General features: G+C 40.4%; 1 protein-coding gene across 2 annotated transcripts in view; it reads left to right on the top strand.

Moving 5' to 3' along the window:
• The first annotated feature begins 2864 nt into the window (after positions 1–2864).
• FILIP1 (filamin A interacting protein 1) overlaps positions 2865–24040 on the top strand; it is a 164854-nt gene continuing 143678 nt past the window's right edge. The window contains exon 1 of one of the 2 annotated variants that reach the window (XM_084625101.1): positions 2865–3266. The gene's annotated coding sequence lies outside the window, so the exon portion shown is untranslated. The remainder of the gene's footprint in view (positions 3267–24040) is intronic. The other variant, XM_084625102.1, reaches the window with a different exon arrangement.

The raw sequence follows: 24040 nt of genomic DNA, 5'->3' as shown, positions 1-24040 counted from the left end.
AGTAGGTGGAGAAGATAATGGTACAGCAAGTTTTGTTGATGCAGCATGGGCCCCTGCCTCTAGTGTTGCTATTGCAATAACTGCCATGTCTTTAACTGCCATTGCAAGCTTTGTAGCAGCAGTGCTTATCCCTTTCTGATTCCTGTTTTCCTGAGAAGAAAGCTCTCGTAGAAAGTGGTGGTGCTGCTAGTTTAGGAGATATTATTACCTCCAGTTGGTGTGGGGCTAGTAGATCAGCCAGGAGGTCACTTTCACTATTACCTTTGGTAGCTTGTTTTGCTGCTGTTCTCTCTATCCATTTATAAACATTTTCCCCATAAAATAAATAATTGGAAATAAACACAAAACAGCTTCCATATGGTCAAACTTTTCATGTGGTTGTGGGTCTGATAACTCCACAAATGCAAACAAATACTTCCTTTATATCCCAGTGTACTTAGGTAGGAGGTGCTCAGCTTTTCTTTGTTTCATATTATGAACCTACACCATAATCATTCATTTGCAACCCATCTTCATGTTTGCTTCAGACTCCTTTGTTTAAATTTCCATAGTACTGCAAATGAGGCGCAAATTCCTGTAGGGCTTCATAGGAAGCCCTACAGGAATCACACACTACTTTATGGTGTATTTCTGGCTGCTGAGGTTGCAGTTGCACAAGGCTGAGTAGATTTACTTCATCAGAAGATTGTCATCACAGGTTACAAACCACTGGCCTGAGTGATTGTATTTGGTCTCCCATATTGTAGCACCTCCTAAAGTGGATGGGGTGAGTGAAAGTTGAATTTTCTTAAGAATTCAGTGTTTGAGTATTTTCTTGAACTTTATTGTAGTTAGTGCAATATTGGCAGTAGTGTATCCATTAACAGGGAAGTTAAGGCCAAAATCTTTTTAAAAGTGGCCGGTGATTTTAGGTAACTCAATTTTAACTCTGAGGCACTCAAAATTTGAGGCTTTTTTAAAAATGTTGCTGTATGGACATGTCAAAGTTCAAAGAGTGACTACATGACACTGGGCTTTGAATAGGACTCAATTTCCTGACTTCTGTGTCTTCTAATACTTAGATTAATTCCACCAACCAGTGATCTCTGTGTTTATAAAAATTCTTAGCTATATTCTAGTCTTATTATTCCTCTACCCAAGCCAAATATTTAAATATACAATGAGAAAGTATTAGCTCTTACTAGGTCACCAAAATAAAGTCTACTTGACACATTAAGCATAGAGAGTATTTATAATCCATCAACATGAGGTCTAAGCACCAAGAACACAAGCTAAGGGTAATAATCATAGCATCACAGATGCAGGAGTGGAAGGGACCTTCATAGTTCTGTTTTGGTGCAGGGGAGTGGATTAGATGACACAAGCATTATCTAGACCGCATCCCTGACAGGTATTTGTCTAACTTGTTCTTAAAAACCTCCAATGATGGACATTCCACAACCTTCCTAGGTAATTTGTTCCAGTGTTTATCCGTAGAGTTAAGTTTTTCCTAATGTTTAACCTCAATCTCCCTTGCTACAATTTAAGCCCCTTATTTTTTGACCTGTCCTCAGGGGTTAAGAAGAACAATTGATCACCCCCCTTTTTATAATAATCTTTTACATACTTGATGACTGTTATCATGTCACCCCTCAGTCTTGTCTTGGAACTATTCCTTTCTTTTGCCTCACTTGTCTGGAAAGTGATTAGCACATAGGAGGTACTACCAGAAACAAATCAATGATAAATTATCAGTATTTTTCCCAGTATGTCTTTCTCCTTTATTCTCCACTCTATTCTTTGTTCCTTCTCTCTCCCTCCTCAGACCACAAGGAAAGATGCCAGGGAAGGTTCCTGGGGAAAGGCTTTTGGGAAGAGACGAATGTGTTCTAAAAACAGGCTGGGCTCAGGCTGAACTCCTGTGGTTAAGAGTTTTACTGCCAGGGGCCATTTGCAGAGAATGTCACTCCAGCACTGGAGAACTATGCATTGCTCTGGACTCCATCAACTGCAGCTTCCCTTCCCTGAACAGTGTAGTTCTCTCAATGGGTTTGTAGATAAAGAGGCAGTCTCTAAAGTTGTCAGGCTTCAAGTTGTTAAGGGACTTTAAGAACTAGGACAATGATTTAGATCCAGAAGCACATGCGGAGACAGTGTAGTGGGCAGAGTACTAGTGTGATGTGTTCCTGATTCTTTCTTGCCTGTTGTGTGTTGCACAAATTGGAGTTTTCCTGGCTTTCACCTTCATCCCTAGCTAGTGAGAGCTGACATACTCAAATGTGGAAGTAATGAAGGGATGGATCACAACAGCAATGTCCAAGTGGAAGAAGACAGTTGATACTGTCTTATTCATAATAAAAGTTACTCTGAACACTTTCTAGCTAAGCCTTTCATTATATCTCCATGCCAGCTTGATACGTTTGAACTGTGCAAACAGAAAATGGTTTACTCATTTACTCAGAATAAACATATTTTAAAATGTTTTCCCAATGTGTGATTTATTTATTTTTTGCAAGGGCTGGGAATACCTTTCAAATTACAAACATCCTAGGTTTTATTAAACTCCTTACTGTGTACATTGATTTGATGTTAATACGAGTATCAACACAAGTATCTTTCTAACATTCTAAAATATATTCCCAAATACAGAACTTCTATGTATTGCTTAAAATAGTAATTACTCCAGTGAAGTCACTGGAAGGCCTTAAAAAGATTTGACAGTTTCTCCACAATTTTTCATTAATGTAGTTGTCAGGAGATGCAGTTCTACATCCACTGATAACTCAGCAGCTGAGGAACTCAGTAAAACATGCTTCAAACTTCTCAGCTGTTGACAGGCTTGACTTGCTGAGAACACTGGTTAAATATAGAACAAGCAAGCTGAGCTCAACAAAGTCATTGCTGTAACAGTGTGTGAAGAGAGCAGAAGAGGGGAAATACAATCTCAGAACTAAACTGCCAAAGCCTAACACCACCTAGCAACAGTTGAAAAACTTTTTAAACAAAAGTCTGGGTGTGAGACAGACAGAGCATACCTCCTATTTCTCCTGACTGGGATTTCTGTGAGGAGAAACTACATTCCTCCTCTGCTCTCTACCCTATTTTCTGCATTACTTCAGCTGCTGGTAGACCTAGAAGAGTGGAAAAAGCTTATCTCTGTGGGTGCTTCTGCACTGGATACTTTTCTAGGTCTTAAATCTGCCTGGGTAGTGTGGAGCAAGTTGCTGTGATCTACCAAGAACAAACTGACATTGTAGAATACATTCCCAGGTTCCTACTGTTGTCAGGTAAGAATGAACTAACTACTCCAATACATTATCTTTGTAAGATGGGATTTATATTTTTTCCTGTGAAAGTTGCTTGTCTTTTTTCCTTCTGTGATTAGTCTTCTACTAATTTGAAAAATTCATTAAAGAATAGCTAAAATAAGAAGTTGAGCATGTCTTTTTTTTTCTGTTTTAGCAGAGAATCAAACTGTTGTTCAGACCATTTTTTGAAACTTGGTTGAAACAAGACTAGTGACACTAGCTAGTAATCACATGAAAAAGGAATATGGATTGAGACTCTCAAAATTTGTTTTTGTAAACTCATGCTGTTAGAAGACACACCAAGATTTAATAATAAAGTGGTTATTGTCCCTTAGCAGCCAGAGATTTAACTGCTATAAAAACTAACAACAGCCTGTGTAGTAAGCCAGAGGAAATAGCCATACAGTGGCTGAATTATGTATGTTCTTGTGAGCTATTGCTTTCTACTCTTCTGTTTTTTTCCATAACTAAGCACACTAGTATCACCTGGTACATTTTGTTCTGCCCTTGTGACAACAGTTCTAAGTGCTTCTCCTTCTACTTCGATATGTATAATATCAAATTGCTGCTTGGATAGTTGCAGATCAGAGCCTTCTTAAAAAGCCCTTATGATTTTAGTACCTGAGTGTTCTTAAACTGTGTAATTTTTTGTATGCCACTAACTGATTGTTTCTTAAAAAAAAAAAAATGGAGAAGACAGTCAGTAGTTAAACCTTTTCCCCTAACAGCTCAAGAGAATCTATTCAAAACATGTATCCTTCAGCTTCCTGAACTGCGAAGTAATTTAAGCAGGAATTGTTTGTAGTGATTAGTCTATGTCAAAACTGACAAAAGCAGCTAGGTCAAATGAAGGAATAATAAAAACTAACCCATATCCTTCTAAAGCAGCTTTCTTTATACAATTTTATCATTTATGGATAAGGAATATGTGCTCATTACAAAAGCTATTCCACGTACCATACCAATTAAGATCTGAATGCAAAGATTACTAGGGGAGTAATAAAAATCCCGTTAGCACTGACAAGAGATTGTAGTCTGGGATTCTCTCAATAGATATGAGCTGACTGGGTCCTCTACCTTGTTTGACACTCAGGGTATAGACTCTTGCAGGAAGTGTAGAGTGTTTTACTTTGTCAAAATGGATTTTAGATGCATCCCGGCATACTAGATACATTACATCAGTACCATAGTTCAGCTGTGAAATGTTTAAAAATTGGATAAAACAAACAATACACGAAACCAGTTCTGACTTGGCAGTGCCAAGGGATATAACTGCCAGTGAAACAGTGGAAAAGATGAAGTGCTGGGGCCAGGAAAGAATTCTGAAAAGACTCCATGTTTTACATTTTTATCAGATTGTTTCCTAAAAAGGGGCACATTGCTTGCTTAGAAATAAACTCTTTTGCATGTAGTGGTAATTAGTGACCCCATAAGTTAATAATGACAATTATTTCAGCTCTACTGTGACCTCTTTCAAGCTCACAGTGGAAACTCTGAGATTTTGTGAGAGCATAGATATTTCTTGAGCAAGTTTTTTTTTTCTAGAGAAAACTGTAGGGTGGAAAATATTAATTGTTTAAAGTTTGTTTTCTAATATTCATTGATATTAGAGTAGAATAAATCTTGTCATTTTGTTCCTGAATACAGTGGTAGATAATTCACTAAAAGTGCTGAGAAGAAATAGCAGATTCACCTCTCATTTTATGGAGAACTATGGTCTCGGGGCAAAAATACCGCTAATGTAATGTCATTTTATATTGTAATGTTAATTTTCCTCCATAAACCTTTTTTGGGCACATATCTTATTAGCCCAAAAACTTAATCAAATGAAGTGACTTTCAAATAGTTTGCTGACAACCTCCATCCAGAGAAAAATCACAATTATACATTCTTCTGCCTTCTCTTTCCATTTTAAAATGGGCCCGCAGGCTAAAATTACTCTTCTCAACAGGTGTCCAGAAAGAGGCTCTGAGATTTTCCAATCAACTCTGTGAAATATGCAATGTAGCCATTCAACAGCTGGTTTCATTGTGATTGTTTATAGCTTTGACTATTCTTCAGAATGGAAACCAACTTAAATTTTATATTAAACAGAAAAAGTTCTTCAGGTGTTGCCTGTATTTTTCTCCATATAGATTATCTAGGAAGATAAGCTGGCATAAGCACAGACCGTCATTTTCTCAGTCATATCTTTTTGTCCTTCATATTACAGCATCCTTATTTGAGCCTCTGGAACCTGTGGCCACTGGGAAACTAATCGTGTCATAATGATGCTAAAGACTGTCAAGCCCTTTCCTTCAATATCTACTGCTACCACTCTGGTTCATGGCTCAATTCTCTCATCTTGACTATAGCAACTTCCTCCTTTATGGCCTCCCTTTTTCAGTCTACCCAAAGCTAAAATCATCATCTTATCCTGCTATTCCAGCCATGTCACTTTACACATCAGGCTCAAAGACCGTGCATTCATCTTCAAAGCTCAATGTAGTTCTGCCCCTGCCTCCATCAGTTATCATTTCCTCTACCTTCCCCATCTTACATTCTGTGGATTGTTAATCTCAGCTCTGGTGTTATCTGGTTCCTCTCTTATGTCAGTGGCTATATTAAAACACTAATCTAATCTAGCAAGCTATGGTTTATCTATAGTGCTCATCACTGCAAAAGCGAGGGCCCTCATCCGGCAGAGACTTACCCACATGCTTAACTTTACACTTGTGGATAGTGCCACTGAACTCAATGGAAATACTCTCATACTTAAATTAAGCATATGTCTAAGTGCTTTGCTGAATCAGAGGCCAAATCCATATGACTAATGCCCAGGGGAATGTTGCCGTTAACTTCAATGAGAGTAGAATCAGGCCTCTAGGGTCTAAGTGCTTAGTTATTAACAAACAAGTATCCACTCCCCCACAGGAACATCAAACAAAAATAGAGCAGCTGAATTCTTTGTAAATAATCTTTTCCCAAGAGCTATTTTACTTTTTCCCTAGTTTCCTGTTTCTCCCCTTCCTTTCTCATAGTCTATTGTTGTTTCTCATCATATTAGTTTACAACAGGGGTGGGCAAACTTTTTGGCCTGAGGGCCACATCAGGGAATAGAAATTGTATGGCAGGCCATGAATGCTCACAAAATGGAGTTGGGGTACGGGACGGGGTGTGGGCTCTGGGGTGGGGCTGGGGATGGGAGGTCTGGGGTGCAGTAGGGTGCTCCGGGCTGGGATCAAGTGGTCTGGAGAGCGGGAGGGGGATCAGGGCTGAGGCAGGGGGTTGGGGCATGGGGAAAGGCTCAGGGGTGCAGGCTCTGACAGCGCTTACCTCAAGCGGCTCCTGGGAGCAGTAGCCTGTCCCTTCTCTGGCTCCTACACGGAGGTGCAGTCAGGCGGCTCTGCACGCTGACCCATCCACAGGCACCACCCCTGCAGCTGCCGTTGGAGTGCTGGAGGGGGCCATTGGAGCACGAAGGAGCAGGAGTGGGGCCATGCCACCAGAGCAGGGCCCAGCTGTGTGGTGCAGTTTGCAGGCCGGCTTAAAATGGCTCACAGGCCAGATCCGGCCTGTGGGCTGTAGTTTACCCACCCCTGGTTTAGAATGTCAACTCTATTTCGGGAAGGACTGTGTCCTCTTATATGTCTGTAAAATACCATGCACTGCAAGGTAGCTGTATAAAATCCAATATGAAATGACACGGAGGAAATATAGTATCTGAAAACCCTGAACAAGAATTAAGAATTATAATTAAACAGAAAATGGCTTGTGACAATGATTTTATAAGGTTTCCATTAAAGTAAAAAAGCCCATTTAGCACTTCTTTATATGAATCACAAACTCAGTTTTCAGTTCTATAGTTCTATCCTAATGTGTTAACAAACATCTGACATGGGGATATTTCCATTCATCTATTTCCCATTGACCATTAAAAATATTTGTTCACTTGTATATTTGACAAACTTCAGAATCCGCTCATCACATAAAACTGGCAGAAGAATTGTATACACTGATATTCAGAATCCTGTTTGGAATGTGCAGTGCTGTTGAGTTCTAGGGATACACAGCTGGAGTGGAAGCCAGCTTTCTCGAAAAGAATTAGTGATACTCAAGCTCTCTCTTGTCACTCAGCAACGACTGTTCTTATAGAATTAGTGATACTAATATATAAATTATTTATAATCCAGACTATGGCCTATTGTTTGTGGCTGTTGTGGGGGAAGGGTGGCAGGGTACTTATATTTTCTTGTATAAGGGCTTGATGCTGCTCCCAAGAGAGACAATGGGAGTTTTGCTATTAATCTCAAAAATGGGAGCAGGATTGAGTCTAATAACTGTAACTGAAGACTTCAGTGTGCATAATGTATTTGGGAATAGTGTTCCTCTGGGGAAGCATAAATTATTAGATCTATCATTTTCATTTCCCCACAAATATTGTTGTACTTTTGTCTGGCTTTTATTCATTACCAGGTCAGGGAAAAAAAGTCAGTGCATACATAAAACCGTACTAAATGGGAATGAAGGGATTTTTTCCATTTAAGATATTTTATCTGTCATTTGCCTTGATGCTTTTGTTGGCGTACCTCTTCAAATCTTATCCAGAAGAAGTAAAAGCCATAAGTACTAGATTCAAAGATGACTTTGTAAGATCATATAGATTGTAATAGCCACCATAATAGGCTAGGCACTTTTCAGAGGTCATGCCATGAAGAACACACAGCTTAAAAGCATAATTATACAATATTTCTGCAATTTATGAATTTTCTTCATTCCAAGAGACATTTTAACTGACCCCATGGTTATTAAAACAATCAGAGAATGATTTAAAAATATGTGTGGAGATCAGTGTTGTGTAGCAATAAAACACTATTGCTTATTTATTTTCCCAGTGAACAGGAAATTGCTAATTGCAATACTACCGAATTGAGAGGAAAAGGGAGAAAATAGAATGTTTTAACCTCGTTGATTCTGCAGATGTGCCATTAGCAGTAAAAGTTAATCAGAAGTGTTTGTCTTTTTCCCTTTAAAAAATGCTATCTGGCATCACAGAATGCTGAGGGAGTGGGAGAAAAATATACAAACTACAGGGAAATAAGCTGGAGCTTGTATTTTTTCCCTTAAATGGCCACCTCTTGTAGTTTAGCTGACATGAGCAAGCCAGAATTAAGGGGAGGGGGGTGAATTGAAGAGATTTCCGTATAGTAACTGAAGAGTTTCATTTTGTTTCATAAAACTTTAAAAATAATATATGAAGTGACCTATCCCATCTGGATATTAACCAATGGGATTTGAGGAGAGAAAACCCCACGGTGAAGTTGCAATAAGCTCTAGTTTGATTTAAACCCCAGCAGCACTTTAGTTCAGTAAGAGCTGCTTTTGTTGCACTTCCTTTTTGGGGAAATGATGTCAATCTGTGTAATGTTGTGTGATTTATGCTGTTCTAAGGTTTGTTCTATTGAAAAGAATAAAAGTAATATTTTAGAACCTAAAGTCTCTTATCTAAAGGGCATCTTTCTTCCCTAAAGTCTGTAAGATTTAGGGATGAGGTGGGTGGTTTTGTTTTGTTTGTGGATTATTATTATTTTTTGCTCCAACCTCTCAACTATTTAACTGAGAGATACATGAGAATATAAATATATGTACACAAGCGCATATCATTGCTTTATAAAACTAACAGATTAAACAACTGAAAAATTAGATTCTACTGGTGTAACAATTACAACAGTTGTAAGTAGAGAATTTTATTAACTTGTTTTAAGAGTGTCATTGAAAGTAAAAAGGTACTGCAGCATTACTTCAAGATTTTCCATTACTTTATCATATGGATTAATTTTTTTTTTTGAAAATGTAAACTAAATTAATGGTGGTTGAAAGCAGCAGATTCCTGAAATCAGCACAACTGAATTACTGCTAACTTGCCTTGTTTATCCAAGAGGCCTTTGAAAAGAAGGTCTTCCACCAGACCCTTACATGTGAGTCATAGTTCTAATGCGCTCATGTCTAAAGTAAGTTATTTTAGTACCCGTTCTTGTAGCTAAATGACAAACAGCTTGAAAACAACAGGAAAGAGAATGGGTGGTGAGTTCATGATGCCATTTCAGTGAAGCAACCTGAATGTTTAATGAAATGATGCCATTTCCATTAGTTTTGTAGTTACTGTACTGACAAACAAACACTAAAAGAAAATAAAACCATGTGATTTGCTCTCCTGTTCAGAGTTTGTGAACATTCCAGAGAGGACTCTTAAGCTCCCTGAATACCTAGCTATGTGACTCAAGTGCTATTATTATCTTTCTACTATATAATGTAGATTGTTCACAAGACTAACTGTGCCATTAAAAGATGTAGCCCTGGGCACAAATGAAAAAGTGGCAAAGCATTTGTGGTTAGCCTTGAATGGTTCAGTGCTATGCTGCCCAGAGCACAATAGCTTCTAGGCAGAGATCTGTCATTTAAAGTTAATTTAAACTCTGTTTGTCTAAGCCTCAGTTATCCAAAAATCTCATTTATCTAAACAATCAACACATCAAATGCTGAAGAAACCCCTACTTGTCAAAAGACAGTAACTATGATCATACCACCTCTGAGATCACAACTCAGTTCAAAGATAACAATGCTTATTCCCATAGCACTTCTCTTCTCCTCTAATTTCTCCGCCACAGGAGCAAGCTCCCCCATACCTAAAGCAGGGTAGAGCAGTGTTTAGTTTAAATGGGTGAGGAGTTCAATTGCCATCTCTAGAAAAACCCTTTGAAACAAAAGAAAATACCCTTTATTTTAATTGTTAGTCCCCAGAGCGACAAATGCCAGGCAGAGAGTTCCCTGAGCAGTGTTGATTGTAGGGAGGCAGAATATGGAGAGATCCACAGTATGCAAAGCCACACAGCAACAAGGTCTGGAGATGGTAGGGGTTTTTCAAGTTCCCCGTCCAGAGCCACAAGACTGAGGCATTGGGATCCAGTGCCAGATTCAGCAGCAGCTACCACAAGTTAGGACAAGTCCAGCTAGTATCACTGTCAGGTGATAGACACAAGAGACACAATCTTACCCCAAATCCCATTTCTCTAAACTCCTCTTGTGTTTCCCATCATCTCTGGATCAAGAAAGCTTGAACATAAGTAGTACTACTCCTTAGTAGTAGTAAGTAGATTGGAATCAATCCTCTTCACCATGCCATCGAGACAAAGTAAACCAGAGAGAAGGTCCAGGGTTTCTTTCTGGCAACAGTTTCAGGATTTCAGTAGTAACAGTGAAACAATTTGGTTCCTTTTAGTTAAGTGTTAACAGAAACAACATCAGGGCAAAAAAGCAACAGCAGTTGAAAGCTGTGTTTTTTCCTTTTCACTTAAAAAGTGTTCTTAGGGGAAGATTGCTCATGGTAAAGGAGTTTGTCCGTCCATCCCTCCTCCTTTCCCTCCGGCAGTGCAGCACAGTTAGAATTAGGGTGCTATCTATCAGAAAGCAAGGAGGTAAAGAAAATCAAAAGCCTGAAAATATATGGAAGCAGAGTTCACCTTTCTTCCTTCCAGGTAGTCCAAACACCAGAACTATCGGAGAAAGAGAGAGAGTAAAATGAACATTTAAATAGGGAAGTGGAGCAGGGACGCTGGATAGAAGAAAGGGAATGCTGAAAAACTCTGTCACAGCTGAGTCAACTTCCCATGTTGAACATCTCCTTCTACTCCTGTCCTGCTGAGGACCCGAATAGCAAGCAGATGTGGCAAACAGTGTCCCCAGAGGCGACACTGATTAACCTGAGTAGTAGTTTTGGCTATTTTATGCTCAAAGTCTCTGCAGATGTGTCTAGGGTCACTTGGTAGTGGTTGGTGAAGGGGCGAAGCAAAGACCAAGAAGCAGCCTGCTGTTTCAAAGGGATGAGGCTTGCACTCTCTCCACCCAAGAAATGGAAAGACTTCTACTGTAATGAGCCTGCAAAGGTGGTTTACCCATCTGCTGACAAGTCATGTTAATACAAGATTTCTATCAGCTACTAACTGCAGTCTTAGAAACCAGGAGTCCCTTTTCTTCTCTGTTTGGACCATGAAAAACAACAAAAACATAGCCTTAGTTTTCCTAAAAGTCTCAGTCCTGTGAAAACACAAAAAATGGGGAGTCAATTATGAGGGATCAATAATTATCTAATAAGATAAGTCAGGGCTATAACTACTAAAGGACTTGCTTTCACCATCAACAGCTGCATGGGAACTTTTCACACAAGTTCCTCACAGCCTGTGAAGCACAGATGACAGGTTCAAGTGAGGGAGTCTCTGTATAAGAGGGCACTGAAAACTTGGAGGTATGAAGATGGTAAAAAAAGCCCATTAGATCTTGGAAGGCTGAGCTAGCTGAAACAACTCTGACAAGAGTGTTGCAAGCCCTTGCTGTACCTGGCAAAACTCAGAACTGTTGAAGGGAAGAACCTGAGGCTGTAATATGTCTGCCCAAACAATTATAGAAAGGTCATCCCAACCACAGTAGAGCTTCTTTGTTGAGGGGTGCAGCTATTTAGCAGGTATATTTGCTACTGTGAGGGATAAGAGGTTCAAAGAAGGTGACGCTGAGTAGAGGTGGTGGCCTCTGAAAGAGAAGATCAGATTGAAAGAGCTCATATGTACTTCATACAAGGTCCAGTAAGCCTGAGGGACAGGGCCCCTAAAGTATGTGGGCAACTAGGATAATGACTGCTCTGTCCACTCTGCTCTTGCAAAGGGTCCAGGCCATGAGAAGTAAAAAGAGTGTATACGGGGGAACAGATAACCAAACTCCCTTTTCTCAGTCCCAGGAACAGGCATCGCAGCCTTGGGTTGAAGGCCCCAAAACAAAAACTGGTGTGCCTGGGATTTGACAAATCAGCACAGAGGGAATTCCTTACCAATGTCGGTGTGAGAAGACACTTTCTAGCACAATCCCCTTTATCTGGGGTCAAAGGAATGGAAGCCTGCATCTGGGAATCTACTCACGTGTGCTGGAAAAATGAGAGAACTAATAGATAAGAGCAGACCAGAGGACTGAGGCATGGAGCTGCCCTCAGTATTGCTGATACTTAGACTTACAGCACTTTAATGATAGTAATACAATCAACTGATTTTTCCACAGAAACAGGTTACCTTGAGTGATCCTGTACTCTATTTCTGTCTCTACTGCATACCTCCTAAGTCACCCTGGGCAACTCACACAGTCTCTCACTTCTTCAGCCTCTATCTCCAAAACAAAGTCAAGAATACTTCTCTACCTAACAGTATTGTGAGGCATATATCAGTCATGTCTGCAAAGTTCTCTGAGAACCTACAAGGTGCTGCAAAAGCAAAAAATGTGAATTACTATGAATTTCTCCTTATCTCAAGCATCACAAAGGAGCACAGGAAAGATGCATAACAAATAAAACCCACTAGCTGTCCAGTGCTCAATACCTGTCCTGGTTATGCCTGAGTTTTACAGATACAGAATCCAAGATATTGGCAAGGCCTAACTGCTGGCTATGAAATGAATATACCAGGAACAACAATTCCACAGGATACAACTGTGATCTCAAAAAATCCCTCAGAGGAAGCAAGCAATACCTAAAGATAGCTCCAGTGACAGGCATAAATGCAGAGAGGAGCAGTGTTTAGATATTGCTCAACAATGAGTTTAGTATACTAAAGTGGAGATACTTGAGGCATGACAAAGCATCTGACAAGTGACTCCCATTAATGAGACAATATCCCGGTAGGTGAAGGCCACATTGCTAAATTCAGATGATCTTTCATAATCGATTCACCCTAGGTTCTGAATGCACAGTCCATCCCTCTAATACAGTTTTCATGCGGTGTTATCAGATCTTCAAGATAATAATGGATGAGAAGGATGGTCCTGGGGTTAGGATGCTTTCCTGGGAATTAAAGGACGTAGGTTCAGTCCCAGCTCCACTGCAGATTTCCTGTAAGACTTGGACAAGTCACATAGTCTGTCTGTGCCTCATTTCTTCCCTACCTTGCAGGGTAGAGGATAAATACATTAAAGAGTGTGAGCGGTTCAGATACTGTACCTAAAATAGAGTTGAAACCTCTTCCCTCTTGGAAAGCAGATTCTACAGCATAAAGAGGGAAGAGAAGCTGGGGTAAGAACATGCAGCCTCAGAGGAGGGGGACAGTATGAAGTGTGGCTGGACAGCCTATGTTCTGAGGCAGGGAAAACAGCTAGTTAGCCAGCACTGAAAGGGCATCAGAGGGGAAGTGAAGACGTGAGATGTCTCCATGATGTTGCAATAAGGGAAACCCACGCAAATAAAAACTAAGTAATGTCAACATTAAGAAGCTTTAGAAAAATATATCAGCTGGCTCAGCTGTAGCAGAGGGGGTGCATAGAAAAGCCTTGGGCAGCTACTGGTGGGTTTACTGCTGTGTCAACAAATGGTACAGTAGTAAAAATACCTCCTCTACACTCTGACTCCCATTACTGCATATGCACCAGTGGACGTTTTTTCTAAAACTTCCTACTATAGACAAGGGAACATTATGGTAGGCACACCACTGACAGCACTCCAGAGAGCCTTCTGGTGCAAGATGGAGAGTGCCGAAGGAAAAGAAAATTGGGGGCAAAATCTGTCAACGGGAGAAGACAGAGTAACCCAGTAGCTGAGAGGAACACAGAAGTTCCTAATTAACCAGAGGGCCCTGGGTTCCACTAGCTAAGTTGGAAAGCCAGAGGGAAAACTGCCATGGAGGATCAGGGAAGGGGACCAATGAACCTGTGAGGAAAAAAAGTTGCTGTAAAACAATCTTGTCATCCTGAGTTGTGCACTCAGTTTGGTGAGACAAGAGAGAGGCTTAAATGTCACAGCCCGTCACCTACAGTTTGCTCACACAGTATTGCCATCTCTCACAATTTCATCACAAGTACAATGATATTTGGCATTTTTGTTAGAGTCTGGAATCCGATAAAAAACTTGTTTCAGAGTAACAGCCGTGTGAGTCTGTATTCGCAAAAAGAAAAGGAGTACTTATGGCACCTTAGAGACTAACCAATTTATTTGAGCATAAGCTTTCATGAGCTACAGCTTGCTTCATCGGATAGTATGCATCCAATGAAGTGAGCTGTAGCTCACGAAAGTTTATGCTCAAATAAATTGGTTAGTCTCTAAGGTGCCACAAGTACTCCTTTTCTTTTTGATAAAAAACATGAATCCTAAACATTCCAGTACCAGAAGGGACAAAACCCCTCAAATTATTGCTTTGAATGTCATGATTTTCCAGCCAACCTCAACTTTTGGGTCTTGACTTGAAGTTTGAATGCTTGTGGTTGGCAATGCTACTAGAGAGAAGGGAGAGTGAGTCTGAGCTTAGTGGAAGGTCCAACGTTCACATGTTAATCACAGTCCAAAGAGTGAACAGATTGGGGGTCACACTCAAAGTTGCTGAGACACAGGAGAAGGCAGATATCAGTGTGAAGGCTCTGCTGCAAATTAGCAGTTTTGCTGCTACCAAGGACAGCCACTTCCAATAAAGATATGCTAGCTGGTTAAGACCAAGGGGCTTGGGAACAAGAAATCTGGGAGATCCTTCTTAGTGGGTTACAGGTCACATTGGATTTCGGGGCTGGGGGGGGGTAGGGCTTTCCTTGTCCTGAGGCTCCCTCCAGAGAAAGCAAAAGATGGAGGTCCAGGACCAGTGGAAACCCCCAATAGCAGTCAAGCTAGCACTGTTCAGAGGGTGAACCACTGAGAGCTCCCAATTTTCTTTAGAGCAGCAGTGAAAGCTCCTGTAGCTTTGAGAAACCATTGGGATGGGTGAGAGAAGGCACACCTAAGGAAGGGTAGTGGGAGAGGGTCTCCGGCAGATATTACATTTAGTTGTAAGAAGGAGGAGAGAGGGAATTGGCCCTGCTGGAAACAGAACTGCTAACATTATGGCACAGGATACAATTCACCTTAAAGTGATGAGTGCTCCAGACTGCTCAAAACGGAGTCCATCATGACTAGTTTTCTGAAGGATCAAAAATGCTGTGCATCTGTACGCATCCCACAGGGTACCACTGAAATGTAGCAAGGTCTAAGTGAGTGTGGCTGCCAGTCAACCAGCGTGTCCTTCTCATGGACACAGTGGCAGCACCACAATTCTTATGAAGAGAGCCATGTATTTTTTTTATGTACACAGAGAACATTGTCCTCAAAAGGTCATCAGATGTTCCCCAGACAATAGCTTGTATGGTACATCTATCTACTGGGAAAGGACCTTGAGATTTGAACCTATTGGTCCAGTGAGTCTAATTTAAATGCTGAAGCATAGACCACTAAGCCATTCTGGCTTGATCGTCTTTGTTCTGCTTTCTTGGCAACGACCCTTGGGAAACTGATCAGTGCACAACTGCCCCCTTCTTCCTACCTAGGCCACTCTTTGAATCAGGATTGCTCCTTGAATCTGGCAGCTATGTGGTGCTGAAAATCAACTGAGAATGCTCTTCCACAAAGGTTATGTATGCATCACCTCTGTGATGTGTCTGGGCTCCCTTGGCCTCAGTTCAGAAATGTCCAGGTCTCCTGACCCATTGTAGTATCACAAGTCTGGCTGTACTTCATTAGCTTGATAATCAGAACTGCATCAGGCTGTTGCATAGGTTTTTCTAAACAGTAAAACAACAAAAAGCCCACAGGCTTTATTACATTTATCTTGGCATTCATGATCAAAAGAAAATGGCAGTTTCTTTTATTCTATAAGACCAGCCAAAAAAGATGAAAAGATATACTTTTGTAAATATTTTCCCAAAAAGGACAAGTAAATGTTACAATAGCTGAAAATAAACCAATTCTTTTTGCTTTAACTGAGGAATGTAATTTGTATTTTTATTAGCAATTAATTATCCTTTCTGTTAATTAAAATGAAGCTGGGATACAGTAGCTGAGAATCATTAGCAAGGCAAGTTGCACAACTGATATGTAGTAATATACCCACATAACCTCTACTTGAAATAGTTCTGCCTTTTGTATTTGTATTTCAAATATTTTATGGGTCACGCATTTTAATAGCAGCAGCGTTATCATCCAGGTCAAACTAGCCTTTAAAATAAACAGCTCATGACTCTTAATGGGGTTCATTAGAAGAAAACACTGACTCGGAAGTCTATTTTGGATCTAGGATTGCTCCACTCCTCTGCTAGCGGTATGATGCAGCTGCTGTTTCTTTAGTATTTTTGCTGACAGCTACAGCTAACAGATAACATTTCAGTTAATCCCAACACCAACACTACCTCTTAGCTCTTTTACTTTGACTATAACAACTAGCTTTCTCATGGGTTTACCTGCATACCACTTATCTCCTTCTGCTCCTAGCAGTGCAATTATTCTTGCTGCCTTTACAGAACACATTCTTAATGGAGCACATTTCTGGTGATGCATTGAAATGGAATCTCATCAAAATAATCTCATAGACCAGAGATCTTGAGCAGAAAGAAGGAGAAGGGGACACCAGACTAAAATAACAGGGGACTGCAGATATTCCATAACTGTGAAAGAAAACAGTAAAGAGGTGCTTTCATGTGCAGTATTAAAGAAGATAGAAACTTATTATTTATCAGAGTTAGGGCTCGTCTTCACTGCTGGGGAGATTGACGCTGCTGCAATCGACGCAGCGGGTATCGATTTAGCAGGTCTAGTGAAGACCTGCTAAATCGACAGCAGAATGCTCTCCAGTCAACTCTGATTCAGTACTCCAGCTCCCGAGAAGAGTAAAGTAAGTTGACGGGAGAGCATCTTCCATCGACGCAGTGCAGTGAAGACATCGCGGTAAATTGACCTAAGCTACGTTGACTCCAGCTACATTATTCAGCGTAATTTAGGTCGATTTACCCTGGAAGTGAAGACAAGCCCTTAATTTGTGCAGAAAGAAACAAAATACCAATTTATGTAATTTGACAATGGCAGTAGCCATGTACAGGTAGATATGTAATACAATAGTGTCTATGTTTACTATGCATAATCAAAATAATAGTGGAAAGATGTGCTACTCAAGTTAATAAAATAAAAATCCCCCAGTAAGTACAGTCAAGTTTCTCAATTCATAACTCCCCCCTTCATTTAATAACTAATCATGCCCTAGTGATTTATGCAGAGTGGGCTCTCCACACATAGATCAGGGGAAGGGGTGGGGAATTAGGTACCTCAGAACCCAGTCTTGTCCTACATCCTGCAAAGGCTGCACCATAGGTCCAAGGATCTGTGAGCTGAGAAGAGGAAGAGAGAGGTTGGGACTGGAGAGCAGCACACACTTCAGGGTAAGGCTGAGCGGAAATGCCTCATCCTTTGGATGATCCCATGGAGATTCCATAGGGCAGTTATTACAGCCCCAGGCTATAATTAATAATAATAACCCCCCCACATTTTCCATTGCTGGACCCCTGGTGATGGGCATCATCCTTTAAGGCTAGTCCCTAGGGTTGCTGCTGGCTGACAAAGTGGTGGCAGTGTGACTCCAGTGGGGCTTGTGTTGCCAGGAAGCAATTGGAAGGAGTGGGTCCTGAGGCACAGAGCTGGTATGAAGCTGCAGGAGGCCCTGTGCAGATGGTCCCAGAATCCATTCAGATGCAAGGAATATGGGACACTTAGTGGCTAGCCCTATGTTTCTTTCCCCAAACCTCCTCAGAACAAGGTAAGAAACAAGAAAAATATCCATGTTTAAAACAAGTTGCTGCCTTCCTTTTATGCCACAGTAGTACTAAAAATGACCCAATCCAGGATTCCTCCCCCTTTTGCAAATCACTTTTAGGGGCCAGATTCTGTAGCCTTTGACATTCTAAGAAAGTTTTAGAAGCTACAGTATTATATTTTAGGTTAGATTTATTTTCTTGCAAAACGTCTTCTCCTGTGACTTTCTTCTTCCACAAGTCTATCGCGCAGGGCAGAAATGGATGTTATCTACATACCTGCTGCCACAGCAGAATTTAGTAGCATTGTCTAGTTCTAGTTTAAGGGCAGGCTTCTGTGGCATTTCATCCATGTTGTTCTTGAAGTTCAAAACAGCTTCTTAGAGAAAATATCCCCTGCCTTGAATAGCTTATATTAAAAATTCAACTGTGGTTTAAAGGGCCAGAATTCCTAAGGACAATGTAGATTACACTGGCTGAGTGTCAAATAAGCACATCTTTTTAAAAAGCTGTCATAAAACATTAGAGGCAGGAAAACATAAATCACAGATGTTAAATTGTTCCCATATATTTCCAGAGCACTGCCAAAATGAATCTTTTTCAGATAAGGAGAAAAATTAATAAATTTGCCTGCCATTGTTATACAGAATATTTAGACAGTTTCTCAGAGCGTCTTTGAAAATGTGCCACCTCTGTCCTCCAGAGATCTCACATACATTCTAAAACATAATAGCCAATAAAAGGGAGGAGAAGACAATGAGAAAGGACACTTTCAGTTGGTTGATTTTCAATGAAAGCATGAGAAAAGAGGAAAATGAATTTAATAAATCAAATGAAGAAAACTTCAGTCTTTACTTGGAACTATTTTTTTTAAAGTAAGATACCACATGTTCTCTGAGAATCTAGTGTACTGATTTAATAGTACCCTAAAAGTGACATGTGGAGTCTGGGTAAAATGGATTTGATCAGGCATCAACATTCATTCCCATTGTCTGACAATTTAAGTTTAGATCAAGAAAGAGAATTATTCAATCTTAGCCATCTGCTTCAATTTTTCTTACTAAGACTTGGCTTGGGGTGGAGACCTCTCTTACTGCTTTTGGAGAAGCAGGAATTTATCCAGGAATCACTCCCATGCCATTACTAGTACAAACACTCAGTTTGTACAAACAGAAAAGGAGGACTTGTGGCACCTTAGAGACTAACCAATTTATTAGAGCATAAGCTTTCGTGAGCAACAGCTCACTTCCTCAGATGCATATCGTGGAAACTGCAGCAGGCTTTATATATACACAGAGAATATGAAACAATACCTATTCCCACCCCACTGTCCTGCTGGTAATAGCTTATCTAAAGTGATTTCCAGCACAAATCCAGGTTTTCTCACCCTCCACCCCCCCACACAAATTCACTCTCCTGCTGGTGATAGCCCATCCAAAGTGACAACTCTTTACACAATGTGCATGACAATCAAGCTGGGCTATTTCCTGCATAAATCCAGGTTCTCACATCCCCCCACCCCCATACACACACAAACTCACAAACAGTCACCTTGATTAGAAACAGACAGATTCCGAACCCAAAATGCCCCATTGTGTCTCTCTAGTGTGTGAGCTTTGAGTGCGAATTCCAGGTCTATGTTGCGTTTGGTGTCTGTTGCTATAGTCCCCGGTGCTGGCCCAGATTTCTCTGATGAGTCTCAACTGGCCCCTGGGTCTGGTCCCCTGATTGACCCCTCAGCTGCAGATTCTGGTTGAACTGCTTCCTGTTCTCCCTCTAGCGGTCAAAGTAACATACAGTCCCAGGCTGCCCAGATATGCAGGACATAAAGGGCACCACACATCTGTCCACTCACTCCCTCAGTCACCGATGGGGGCATCTCCTTCCTTTTGAGGTTCTGGTTTAGTCTCATGTACAGTGCGGAGCAGGCTCCCCAGGGCAACATGCTGTCCCTGCACCACTGTTGCCCCAGCCATTCCTGCTTTTCACCAGCCCTAGTCCCAGGAAGTTGTGCAGAACTTCCTGCCATCTCTCTGCCCAACTCCCCATCATCAGTCAGGGCTTCAGGAGCAAGGCTAGCTTTCACAGCAGTGCTGCCGCTGTTTTGTGGAATGAGAATTCACATCTCCACAATGGGGCTTCACACCTCCAATTCTTACTCCCACTGAAAAGTTACATGGCAGCTTATTTTATGGAAACAGTTGTGGACTTGTAGGAAACAACTTTTCATGTATTCAGTGCACATTCATCGTGGGGGCATCTGAGCACCCGCATAAAATCTGCTGTACAATATAGACATATATATTATTATATAATCAGACTTGACATAAGACAGAGGGGGAGTAACTAATTTTCTCCAAGAACATCTCAGACTATCTAAAATGTGTTTAACTTTAATGCCAAATATTTGTAGCAACAAAATTTTGAATATATGGAACTCATATCAAAGTCATAGCATTGCAAAGTATTTCGCAGCACATCAGATATCAAAATATATTTGAAAAGAATTTTTCATTTACATCAGTAGGCTGAAATTAAGTACGTTCCTTTAGATGTTATTTTAACATCTTCCCCGAACTGCAATGCTGACTGCTTGCCATTGTTGTTACCTTAAAAGGGAAGATTGGCTTTTTGTTCTGCTGCCATTTGATGGATGCGAAAAGCTAACAGAATTGTAATCATTCTTGGATACGACGGACCTGAAATGCTAGTATTACCGAACACACCCAATAATATTATGATCAAAAAATTCAGCTGTGATAATGTTATCCTTGTTAGATCCTTTTAGTTCCTTAAAGGTAAATGGTATATGACAGCAAAGAACCCAGATCTACATAGTAATTCACAGGACCGGTCCCTAGGAAAAGGAAATATATAAATGTAAAGAAAAAATGTCCACAAAAATGTATTTTAAGTTTATAATTCTTTGGGGGAAGGGACTGTCTTGGGGCATGTGGGTACAGTGTCTAGCACAATGGAGCCCAGATTGGCATCTCTAGCTACCACAATACAAATAATTCTAATTCCTTAGTGCAATTAAGGGTGAGCTGGAAAAAAAATAAAGCACAGAAGGCTAAGATTTTTAAATCATTAGTGAGCAAATCATGCCCTCAGCTTCACGAGCATGGAGACAGCGGGAGCTCACTTTTTGTGTTTGAGAGCACTCAGGTCCACAGGCGCTATTTTATATTGCCACATGCAAATGGAGAGCCAGTTGGGTTTGGAGCAAGGCAGGAGGATCGGATGGTGACTGAATCTTTTGGCCCTTTGCATCTGTGGAAGGGTGGTGCTAGCAGTTTCTCAATCCATTAGTGGACTAGCATCTGGGAAATGACTCCTCACTGAGTCCATAGAGGGGAATGTAAGGTACCTCCCCCACTTCTGTCTCTGCAGAGATCCCAGTACCCAGCCATGTTATTCAGGCTGGATTCAGGCTGGGGAAAGCATTTGCATCTAATACAACAAATGTGTCCTTACATTTAAAGACAAATACATTTTACAAGTGAACTGAGCAGTTTTTATCTGCCAAGAACCAAATTCAAGGTTCTGTGTTCTTTCTCTAAGAGCTGATGATATCACCAACACAAAGTAGAACAGGGGCTGCATTCTTCATAATGCTTTACGTGATGGAATTTTACCAGCTCTTCCATGAGGGAGAGAATCTTGAACACAGCTTGTCATATGAGGAAATTATTTTCGAAACAGTAATTTTAATTAATACCTATAGTCTGAATCCTGCTAATGGTTTCAGATATTAAACTATTTCTGCAGTTAAAGCACTTCAGTGGTCCTTCAAATAGCTCTGTCAAAGGGAATCACATTTCCAATACTTTACACTAAGGCTGGTCTCTTTATCTTAACTGAGAAGTGAATGACGGACAACATGGAAATAAGCAACCATTTCAGCACTGATGTTGGTGCTAGAAGTATGTCACTAAAGAGTTTCTATGAGGCACAATAGTTAGTATATTAGTAAATATAAGTCTCTGGATGGTGTAACATTAAAAGTCTTGGTGTTTTAAAACTGTGCAAGCGACATAGTCACTTTTTCTTTTCTGAGCACAGAGATTGTGGGCATTAATGAAAAGCATGCTCTTTCACTTCAGCCGTGGCATGCAACTGATTTGACTTCCCAGAGACAAATGGCATTCTCAACACTTAGCACTTGTTCCATGGGAAATAAGTAGACTTCAGATTTAATTTTAAGAGCAAGCAAATGCTTCTGAATTTTGCAATTCACCATTCCTTTATTCTTACTCTCAGGTCCTTTAAATATTCTGTTTTACAAGAACAGTTTCTGCTCAGTAATAACAAATATTTCCTGTGTGTGACTGTCTAGCATAAAACAAGTAAAAGGCAGATGCCAAGGTCCAAATAGTAGCCTGTCATTTGATTTCAACTGACTTCTGTTGAAGATACAGATAGCCTGTGTACTATGTTATGGAATATGTATTATAATGTTCAATCACTCTAAAAATGAGACCTTTTGCACTATATCAATATACTAAATTTAATGAATACATTTGTTTGAAACAGTTTACCAAAGACATCACTCACTATGTAGCAGTAAACATTTTGGGCCAGACCCTCAGTGAGATTAAATTGCAATAGCTCCATTGATTTCAATAGGGCTACACTGATTTACATAATCTAAGAATCTGGCCTTTCGTTTTTAAAGAGTTATATGTACACACATTAGTATACATTTCTGTTTTCAATTGATTTTTAATGTTGGTAGCAAACTACTGACTAATTAAACACATTATTATATGGTGCAAACAGCTATGCGATAAGCTGTATTTATCATGAAGCTTTGATCACCTTGCCTGGATTCTGCTCACTAGTCCATCTCTCCCAGGATGACTTCTAACATTCCAAGTGTAAAAATATAATTAGGAAGGCCAAAAAAGAATTTGAAGAACAGCTAGCCAAAGACTCAAAAAGTAATAGAAAATTTTTTGTTAAGTATATCAGAAGCAGGAAGCCTGCTAAACAACCAGTGGGGCAATTGGACAATCGAGACGCTAAAGGAGCACTCAAGGATGATACGGCCATTGCGGAGAAACTGAATGAATTCTTTGCATCAGTCTTCATGGGTGAGGATGTGCGAGAGATTCCCAAACCTAAGCCATTCTTTTTAGGTGACAGATCAGAGGACCTGTCCCAGATTGAGGTGTCAGTAGAGGAGGTTTTGGTACAAATTGATTAATTAAACAGTAATAAGTCACCGAAACCAGATGGTATTCACCCAAGAGTTCTGAAGGAACTCAAACGTGAAATTGCAGAAATACTAACTATAGTTTGTAACCTCTCATTTAAATCAGCTTCTATACCAGATGACTGGAGGATAGCTAATGTGATGCCAATTTTTAAACAGGGCTCCAGAGGAGATCCCAGCAATTACAGGCCAATAAGCCTGACTTCAGTAGCGGGCAAACTGGTTGAAACTATTGTAAATAACCGAACTGTAAGACACATAGATGAATATAATTTGTTGGGGAAAAGTCCACATGGTTTTGGTAAAGGGAAATCATGCCTCACCAATCTACTTGAATTCTTTGAGGGGGTCAACAATCATGTGCATAAGGGGGAATCCAGTGGATATAGTGTACTTAGATTTTTAGAACGCCTTTGACAAGATCCCTGACCAAAGGCTCTCAAGCAAAGTAAGCTGTTATGGGATAAGAGGGAAGGTCCTCTCGTGGATCAGTAACTGGTTAAAAGGTAGGAAACAAAGGTAGGACTACATAGTCAGTTTTCAGAATGGAGAGAAGTAAATAGTGGTGTCTCCCAGGGGTGTGTACTGGGACCAGTACTATTCAACATATTCATCTAGAAAAAGGGGCAAACAGTGAGGTGGCAAAATTTGCAGACGATACAAAACTATTCAATATAGTTAAGTCCAAAGAAGACTGTGAAGAGTTACAAAGGGATCTCATAAAACTGGGTGACTGGGCAACCAAATGGCAGATGAAATTCAGTGTTGATAAATGCAAAGTAATGCACATTGGAAAACATAATCCCAACTATACATATAAAATGATGGGGTCTAAATTAGCAGTTACCACTCAAGAAAGAGATCTTGGAGTCATTGTGGATAGTTCTCTGAAAACATCCACTCAATGTGCTGCGGCAATCAAAAAAGCAGACAG

This window comes from Lepidochelys olivacea (genome assembly GCF_965140295.1).
Source record: "Lepidochelys olivacea isolate rLepOli2 genome assembly, chromosome: 3".
NCBI classification, from domain to species: domain Eukaryota; kingdom Metazoa; phylum Chordata; order Testudines; family Cheloniidae; genus Lepidochelys; species Lepidochelys olivacea.
Note: the sequence above shows the minus strand (reverse complement) of the source record. Positions and strands in the feature narration are given on the sequence as shown.